Here is a 9,733-nt window from a genome sequence, read left to right on the forward strand (position 1 = left end):
TCATCTTTGGAATAGAAAGAATCTCATCTTTGAATTCATGTATTTATGCATTCCATTCAATGTCAAAATGACAGCACCATCAGCAAGTACAGCATATGCAACAGTGAAAACTTCAGACTGAAAAATCAATTCCATGTCCCATCAGATTACCTATATGCTAATCAAATCAGTCAAAAAATTTAACAAAATCAAGAGAAGGCAAGAATGGATCATCACCTTCTTGACAGATGCAGACCAGGACAGAGTGGGACCCAAGAACACAATGAAGAAGAAAGGACCGCAGAGACCCCAATCCCTGAGAGCCTTTCCGGGGTCCTCACAGTAGGGGTTGGGAAGACGACGAGCTTCAAATTGATGATGATCCGACACAAGTCCCTCTTGAAGGTATCCCAAACGGGCTCAGTTAGGGTGTTGGGCAGGGACCCGAACCCAGAAGCGGCTATGTTGATGGGGCCGTTGTTGTTGGTGGCGGAGGGGCGGGGACAGACGGCGGCTGCTTGGGCTTGGAAGAGGAGGGAGGGGCCGGTTGGGGAGGTTAGATTAGATGAAGGGGAAAGAGGAGACGGGGATGGAGGCGCGTTGGGGCTGGGAGGCTTGGCGGGGAGGACGGTGGTGGGGCTCGATTGGACGCTGGCATTGATTTGGTTTTTGATCTCGTTGATGTCGGATTGGGAGGAAGGGTGGAGGGGAACGGTGTCGCTTTCGCTGTGGGAGTGGGAGTGTGACATTTTGGTTGTCGTCAAGAAATTGGATCGGAGGGGAAGAGAGGAAAGTGCACCAAAGGGGGTTAGATCTAAACCCATGTGCTGAGAGTATATAAATGAGACCATCCTTTGGTTGGCCGCGAAAGAATGTTTTTTCACTAAATTTAAACCCCGCGCTTCTGTTTATCATTGCCGCTTTCATTTTTGGGGGTGGTGTCTTATTTTGATAGCGTTTAAAAAGTACAAACGCTATTGAATTATAACCAACTTATATAACATAGCACTTGTGAAAAAAACGCTATGGTGAAATGCTATAAATGAGATCTTTTCTTGTAGTGAAACTATCATTTATTATTTACTACAAAAATTTAGTTCTTTTGTATATGTAAGGTTAGTGAGCTATTTTAATCATGTTTTTGAAATTCCTTGATAGAATTCCTAACTATAGCACTGCTTGAAATCCTATGTCCTTGTTTTCTGTGTCTCTTTCTCTGTCTCTTTTTCAAACTTTATCACATGTATACCACCTGTCTTATAAGTTATAAGTGTTAAGGGCTACAAACTCTATTAACTTCTTAAAAAATAAAAGGTCTAAATTCAGTTTAGTCCCTCGAACTTTAGGGCTAAAATCACTTTGGTCCCTAACTTTTTTTTTTAATCACGATGGTCCCTGCACTTCCAAATTACATCAAACTAGTCCAAAATTTGACTTTGACTCAAAACATGACGTCATACACTGATGTGGAACCGACATGGGGTCCCACCTTTCAGACTCTAACCCTTAATTTGAACGAAAAGTCCAAACTGCCCTACTTCTTCATATTTTTTTTTCTTTTTCTTTCTTCCTTTCCCTGATTCTATTCCCTTTCGTCTTCTTCCTTTCTTCCAACCCTCTTCCTACTCCGATTTCTTCTTCTTCTCAATTCAAAATTCTCCTCCAGAACCCTAATCTCCAATCAAGATCTTATGTCTCCTCCCATTCTGCCGCCAGTTACACCACCGCCGCGCTGGAGAAAACACCAGCCCCACCTAGAAGGTTTCAGCGATCACGGACAAGATCGGGGCTTACTCTGCTCGAGGTCTCAGACCTAACGGAGGTCTTGAGAGTGAAATTGGGGATGAAGCCGACAACGATGATGATGATGCCGGGGATGGGAATCGACTGGCTCTAGGGCGCCAATAAGGGCAGCGATGCGACATTGGGACTTAAAGGAGAACGGCGTCGTTTTTGTTGTGTTGAATAATCAGGACTTAAAGGAGCTGCCTTCTTCGTTGCCCATGAGCTCCGAGGCTCAGTTTTACCCGGAGGCACATGGCCCACAGCTGCCAGGGTTGAACTTTGACCAGCCCTACATGCAACGCGGAACCCAGGTTTGACTTCGGGCCCTAGCTCAATCAAAGGTGTGATCTTTTGAACTGAATGAGTTGAGTTCATGTGTACTTAGTTTGGGTTGTGATTTTTGCGTCAGAGCTCAGACTTTCTTCGCAATTTTAACTCTATTGGTGGTGGCTATGGACTGCTTGAAATAGAAGACGACGTTTGATATGAAGCTTGGTTCTTGGTGGGCACCCATAGGAAGCACTGTAGCATTTGAGACCCTATGCCAAGACCATTCTGCTTCTTTTCCCCCTCACAAATTCACATTTCCTCCTATTCTCAAAGCCTGTGCCAAGCTCCTATCAGCCCCTCAAGTCCAAATAGTCCACACCCATCTCCTGAAAACCGGGTTCTTCTCCGACATCTACACTATCACCGCTCTCATGGACTCTTCCATGAAGCTCAACCTCATGGATGATGCACTCAAGGTCTCAAGGTGTTCAACGAAATGCCTCACCGAAACTTGGCTCCTGTAAACACTGTGATTTCTGGGTTGTTGCATAATGGACATCGCATAGAGGCTTTAAAAGTGTGCAAGAGCATTGGTTTTGGAGGGCTCAGGTTGAATTTGGTTACTATAGCTAGTGTGTTTTGGCGTGTGACAATGCGAAGCAGGGGATGGGAATGGATTGTGTGGCGGTGAAGCTCAGGGTTAAGAGTGATGTTTATGTTGCTACCTAGCTGTGAGTATGTATTTGAGCTGTGAGGAGGGTTTCTGCTGCAAAGTTGTTTGAACATATGTCTGTCAAGAATGTGGTGAGCTATAATGCTTTTATAATAGGGCGTTTACAGAATGGGGTTCCAAGGGTGGTGTTGGATGTGTTTAAGAAAATGAGAGCATGTAGAGGTGAAAATCCGAATTCACTGACATTGGTTTCGGTTCTTTCTGCTTGTGCTAGTGTTTTGTATCTCTGATTTGGCAGGCAGGTGCATGGTTTGATCATGAAAGATGATGGTATCGGCGTTGGAGTTCGGATGTGGTGGAGGAGGGCGTGTGTTGAATCGATTTGGCTTTTAGGCTTGGGAGATCTGAGAGAGAGGTAAAGTTAGAAGGGAGAAAAAGAAAGAAAATTAGAAATTAGAATAAATTTTGGTAAAAAGAAAAAAAAAGATTAAATTGGAAATGTCTATTTTACCTTTCGTGGGTGTTTAAAATTTGCAAAGTGGGGCCCTATGTCGGTTCCACATCAGCGTATGACGTCATGTTTCGAGTTAAAGTCAAATTTTGGACTAAATTGATGTAATTTAGAAGTGCAGGGACCATCGTGATTAAAAAAAAAAGTCAGGAGTGATTTTAGCCCTAAAGTTCGAGCGACTAAACTAAATTTAGTCCAAAATAAAATGTCGTCGATTTCTTAGAGGAAAAAAGAAGAAGATGAAAATAAAAGCTATAACCTGACAGCCGTGCTACCAACGCATCACCACCACCACCATTTGCCTCACGGTCCTGGAATAAAAGCTAAAATGTTATCTCTGCATTTCGTTGTAGTTTTAGTTAAGAGAGTCTCCAGCTTAGTTCATGTTTATGTGGTGAATGGAAGAATAGAGTATCCAATTGATAGAGTTCTGCGTGATGGTGGAAAACTTGAGAGAAAGAATGGTGAATTCGGTTGGTTTGCTATTCTGATAGTGGTCATAAGTTCATATACTACGACCAATTTTTTGTTTTGTTTTTTTTTCTTTTTCTTGGATTCCTTTGATTGTTTTTATAAGTGAGAAATTGGATTGGTGCATTATATAGGTTTGATTTTGGATTGGGAATTTCAATCCCTGGGATGGGTTTTAACTCCTTCCTCCCTTATGTAGAGGACAGAAGATTTCAACCCGACTAACAATTATTCTAGCTTACAGGTTCTTTCTGTATAGTACTAGTGACCATAAAGGAGTCATTAATTTTGCTCATTGGAGGACGTGGTGGAGGAGCTATAGTTCGTAAAGGCGGTGACGTTTTTGAAGACTTAACTATACTCCATTCTTAATCTTTTATATATTCGAAACAGTACGATCGTTTTATTTTAGCTATCTTAGAGTATGTTTAGCAGACTCTTTATTTTAGCTCTTTAGCTATTTAATTTAGAGATCATGTTTAGTTTTATATCTATTTTAACAGCTGCACTAGACTCCTAAGTGGCTTTCTATTATAACTTTTAGTTATGTCGCTCCTAAATATAGATAGCGAGATGAGGTTTTTTATAATTTAAAAAAAAAAAAAAAATTTAGTTATTTTATATAATTTAATAATATATTTAAACTATGTAATCTTCATTTAAAAATTAATATAAATTTAAAACTAGCTAAAATAGATAAAACTGATGCAACTGTATTTTAAAACTTGCTAGTCAAAATAACGTTTTAGCTACTCTAGCTAAAATTTGACTAAAATATAATTAGCATTGCTAAAGATGCTCTTAAAGTAGTTGTAATTGGATTTCTATCTTCTTCTCTCTTTTTTTTTCTTTTCTTTTTTTTTTAATATTGCTTAATGTTTAGGTATAATTTATGTTTTTCCCTATTTGCAATGGAAGCGAGACAATTAAATATTTTCCTCAAATCTAAAACAAAATGGTGAAGGTATCCGAGTAGTGTGTCATGATCACTACGTATATCTAACAAGCTTGGGAGCTACAGAGTTTATCCAAACAAGGTATATAGCTGGGGAAAATGAATACTATTGATCGATGACCCTGCTCGGAGGAGAGTTTTAGGTAGCTTGTTCAGCACTAGCAAGTAGCAACACGTACACACACCTAAAGAATTTGATTGCCAGTAGATGCAGCATTCCTTTTCTCTTAGCCTTTACACAATTAAATAGTCCTGTATTCAAACTGAGAATGATACTGGGGAAGAGGGGATCGAGTAGCTTAATTAGTGGCTGTACTAGTAAATACTTGAAATATTCATTTTGATGAAACTATAATGGTCAAATATTGGTTAGGACCGTTAGGTACGTACTTAGCTTTACGGGATACATCTACAATTAATTAGAAAGAAAGCTAGCATCCTGTATAATATGATGTTTCTAGACAAATAGTTAGAGGGAGACTTGTGAGTCAAAGTCTTCTAACCTAGCCTCTACTTTCTTTTTGATACTCGGGAGTCCGGACAATGGTCGATTAAATCATTTCTATATGAATATGATATGAATCAAATAATGGTTAGTCTTACCTGCATTCGATCATATAAAAAAATAGTTGCTATCAAAACAAAAAAATATATATAAAAAATAGTTAAATAATTAGAGCTGGGACGAAGACTTGAGGGTCAAAGTCTTCTAATCTCACTTACAAAAGAAAAAAAGTCCTTCTAATCTGGCCTCTACTTTCTCTTGATATTGTTTGCGTAGCCACTTGCCTAGTTGCCTTCCTCCAAAATATCTTGTTTTGAAATATATCTTCCTCCAAAATATCTTTTATAATATTTGTGTCATATTACGTTCCTGTCTAAATTTTTACTTCTTTCTTTTGAGCTTTATATCATGGGTCTTCGTGAAGTGCCTGTGTTCTTTTGTTTTGCTTTCCGTCGACCAAAATTTCCGACCATTTTAATGCTGAAATAGTATTTTGATCAATATCAAATGATATTAATAATATTGTTAAGGGAAAATGTCCATTAACTCAAATTTAAACTACATTAACTTTATTTACCCAAATATTTTATAAGATTGCCCACTAATCCAATAAATTATATATTTTTTGCCCTAATATCCTAAGTTTTTTTTATTGTTTTTTTATTTATTTTTAGGAGAATTTTTTTGCCCTCTCTATTTTTGTCACTTAGAGAGAGAGAGAGAGAGAGAGAGAGAGAGAGAGAACTCATCAGAAACTTCGTTGGACTTCGATAACCGGCCGTCGTAATCTGGTAACCAATGATCGGAGTCCAGTTACTAGTATCCGTAGTCCGGCGTCCCTTTTTTTGCCCTCCTAAAATAACACGTAATAAACTTTTATTGCCTCCGAATAAAAATTAATTGGTTTATTGGGGGTAATAAAAGTCTCCAGCGACCTCTAGAATGGTGACTGGAGTCTAGCATCCGGTTTTATTGTCCCCCAATAATACCCAATAAACTTTTATTGCCCACCAATAAAAATTTATTGGGTTTTATTGGGGGATAATAAAAGTCTACGATGACCTATAAAATCTCCGATAATCTCTTTGCAGACTTCCAGAAACCTTCGGCGACCAATGACAAGTGATCAAAGTTCGACGACCAGTGACCGGAGTCTGGCATCTTGTTTTATTGCCCCTAATAATACCCGATAAACTATTATTGCCTCACATTAAAAATTTATTTAGTTTCATTGGGTGATAATAAAAGCCAACAACCTCTCAAGTGACTCGTAACCGGAGTCCGGAGCATGGTTTTATTTCCCCCTAATAATATCTAATAAACTGTTATTGCCCCCAATAAAAATTATTGGGTTTTATTAGGGGGTAATAAAAGTCTCCTACGACCTCTCTGAATACCTTTTTAGGGACCTCCAGCAACCTCTGACAGGTGACCGAATTCCCGTGGCCGTTAACCGGAGACCGGAGTTCAGTGAAGTCTCCAACGACATTTTAATTATTCGAATGCCAAACTGGTCTTTTTACCTTTAAATGGGGCACACAAATCTTTCAGTGGAGTAAGTGGGTATTTGTTAAGTCAAATTTGAGAATTTGGTCGAGAGCCTTCTAGCTAATAGCACTTGCGGATATATGGTTGAGTTTTTATTTCGCGACCTCTAGGCTATGAAACTATCTCTATAATTAATTGTGAGCCACCCTTATGAATTTTATTAATTTGGCACAGTGGCAAATTTCCTGCCTTAAGTTTTGCATTAACTAGTGCCAATATGCTACGGTAGCTTTTTTGGACGAAGAAACAATGAAAGTTTTCTTCCAGAAAACCTGAAAAATGAAATTAAGGAAAAAAAAAAAAACTAAACTTAATACTAGGAGAACGCGCTTTATGCGCTTAAGTTTTCAGAAAGTTTCTGAGTGCTATAAAAACCCTCCAATTTGCTACTCATCCAGCAGCGCATCCGAGGGACGAGCTATCTTAGTACTATAAGGCCGCGTTTGTTAGGGGGGATTGTGTTACCCCGGCTTAATTTCTTTTAGAGTCCTCCACTCTTCAAGCTAGGTTATGCTATAGATTGCCTTGACCCATGTTTGGTGCCAGCGGGATTAAATATAGAACCAACCTGCAAAACCTTCAACATGCACCAACAAGAACATGGGATCCTCTTTGGGTACCTTCTCTCGATACTGCCATTCACCACCACCTCATCTAGCTGCTCCCTAATCCCACTCAGCATCCTCTCCTGCAGCTGACTAATCCTCTTCTGATCATACTCCATCTCCTTCTTCGCAATCTCGCAAGCAGTCCCCATCCCCACAACCAACGGCGTCGAAACCATCCCGCTCCTTATCCCCCTCTCCTGCCCACCTCCATTCATCTGAGGCTCCACCCGAATCCTCGGCCGCCGCCCCATGTACAATGCCCCAACTCCCTTAGGCCTATACACCTTGTGTCCACTCAACGACGTCAAGCTCACATTCCACCTATCCACATCAATCAGAATCTTCCCTAACGCCTGAGCAGCATCAGTGTGAAACAGAATCTTGAACTCCTTACAGATATCTCCGATTTCCTCCATAGGTTGAATCACACCGATTTCATTGTTCACTGCCATAACTGAGACCAGTCCGGTATCGGGCCAGATCGCGGCCCGGAGCTGGTCCAGGTCGATGAGCCTGTCGGTCTTCACCGGAAGGTAGGTGATGTCGAAACCCTCCTGTTAGAGATGGCGGCAAGAGTCGAGGATGCACTTGTGCTTCGTTTGGGTGGTGATGAAGGTTTGGTGGGTGTGGAGAGAGAATCGCACTGCTGAGGGCTCAATTTCGGGATCCTTTCTGAGAATGATGGGTTGAGGTTGAATTGCAGGTTGAGAATAATGAGAGAACGACGAACGGAAGGGAAGAGTGGATCGAGTGAGAGTGGCTTCCACAATCCCATGGTTTTGGTGGGTTTGTGGTAGACGATGTCGGGGTGGTTTTTTGGACGGTGGAGTCTCATTAAAAAGAGTCCCCTTGCTGCCAAACATGGGATAGCTGGGATTGGACTAGATAAGAATGTCCAATCCAGTCTAATCCCGTGTAACAAACACCACCTAAAAACCGATCCAAAACTAAAGGTTTTCCAACACTATTATTAACCAAAAACTTTAATGACGAAAAATAAAACAAAATAAGAAATCTAGCAACAAAATTTAGAAAGGAAGAACAATAGTAAATTTCTAGAAGAAGTTCACGAAATTAACAAATCACCAAGTAGTTAAACCAAATAACAGAAAACGGTCATAAAATAAACGACTGTTACAAGATCTAATCCTACTTTCCGAAGCTCATTGCCCAAATCCTACTTTACAAATTCTTCTTCTTGTTCTTGATGTACAGTTGCAGCAAAGCAAAACCTTTGTTTGGAGTCTTCAGCAAACACGAGAAAGTGAAAACCAATTTCATAATTCATCCAATTTCAGAATACATAGCCAAGTCCCAATTGTTCATAATTAGGTCACAACTGAACACAAATTCTGTTAAAGCAGGGCTAATCGAGGTCTGGGTCGTCGTCATCGTTGAGCGTCTATTGAAGCAGATCGGATCTTGTCGCTGAGTGGAGCAAAATCTGGTCGTACGCGGCATTGAGTTCTAGTCTAGAGTCGGGTTTCCGATCTAAGTCCAGTGACAATGTGGGGAGGGAGAGAGAGAGAGAGAGAGAGATAGTGTGTGTGTGTGTCCGAGAGAGATTGCTAGTGGTACTGGTGTAATTTGATAAGTAAGGTGACCTTATTAGTGTCTTTTGCCTTAGTGAATGGGAGCATTAATCTCTTAATGGGGTAAGTGTGTTCATGCTGGCTTAAATTTGAGCATTTGGTCAATGCCTCAATTATTTTTATTTCTTCTACTCAGCAACCAAAAGCTAAATTTATCCTCTTCATTTAAAAAACCCAAACCCCAAAAACAAACCAATAAAATAAAATAAAAAAGAAGTTTTATATGCACGGCCCCAATTACTTAATACACACCATTTATATTTTTCTGTCTTCAAACTTCCATCTATACCCCTTCTTATTAATAAATAAATAACAATAAAAACAAAGAAGAATTCACAAAAATAAAATAAAAATTAAATGCTTAATATATCAAATTATTAATTAAATATTCTCTTATAGGTTATATTTTCTCCTCGTCTACATGATACAATCAACCTCTTTTCAAGATCATACGTGAACATCAATGACAGATGAAATAATGACTTAATGCATAAACTTTTGCAAGCGTACGAATCGTTGTCAAGTAAGGAAAGTATTAAATCCTTGATTATCGTACCTCGGGGATTAGGTGTTGGACCTAACTGAGGTAATTGGCGCTAGAATAACTTAAAAGCATACAAGGAAAATTAAAATAAAATAAAATATTCACAAGGCACCAAGCCTCAAGAATGCTCGGCTTAGCTCACACTAAGCCTAATCAAAGCCACTAACTTGTAGCCCAAATGAGTTATACACAATGCAAGGTAGAATTTTGTTTGGGAGTTTTGAATTGAGAATTAACTAAATTAAATGCAAACTAAAATAAAAGCAAACAACTAATTATCAAGCAAGAAATT

At 39.5% G+C, this 9,733-nt stretch overlaps 2 pseudogenes; both read right to left on the bottom strand.

Moving 5' to 3' along the window:
* LOC112203833 lies at nucleotides 1–791 on the bottom strand (annotated as a pseudogene).
* A 6,414-nt stretch (nucleotides 792–7,205) lies between these two features.
* On the bottom strand, nucleotides 7,206–8,168 carry LOC112203834 (annotated as a pseudogene).
* Nucleotides 8,169–9,733: the final 1,565 nt, after the last annotated feature.

Source organism: Rosa chinensis, chromosome 5 (genome assembly GCF_002994745.2).
Source record: "Rosa chinensis cultivar Old Blush chromosome 5, RchiOBHm-V2, whole genome shotgun sequence".
In the NCBI taxonomy this organism is placed as follows: domain Eukaryota; kingdom Viridiplantae; phylum Streptophyta; class Magnoliopsida; order Rosales; family Rosaceae; genus Rosa; species Rosa chinensis.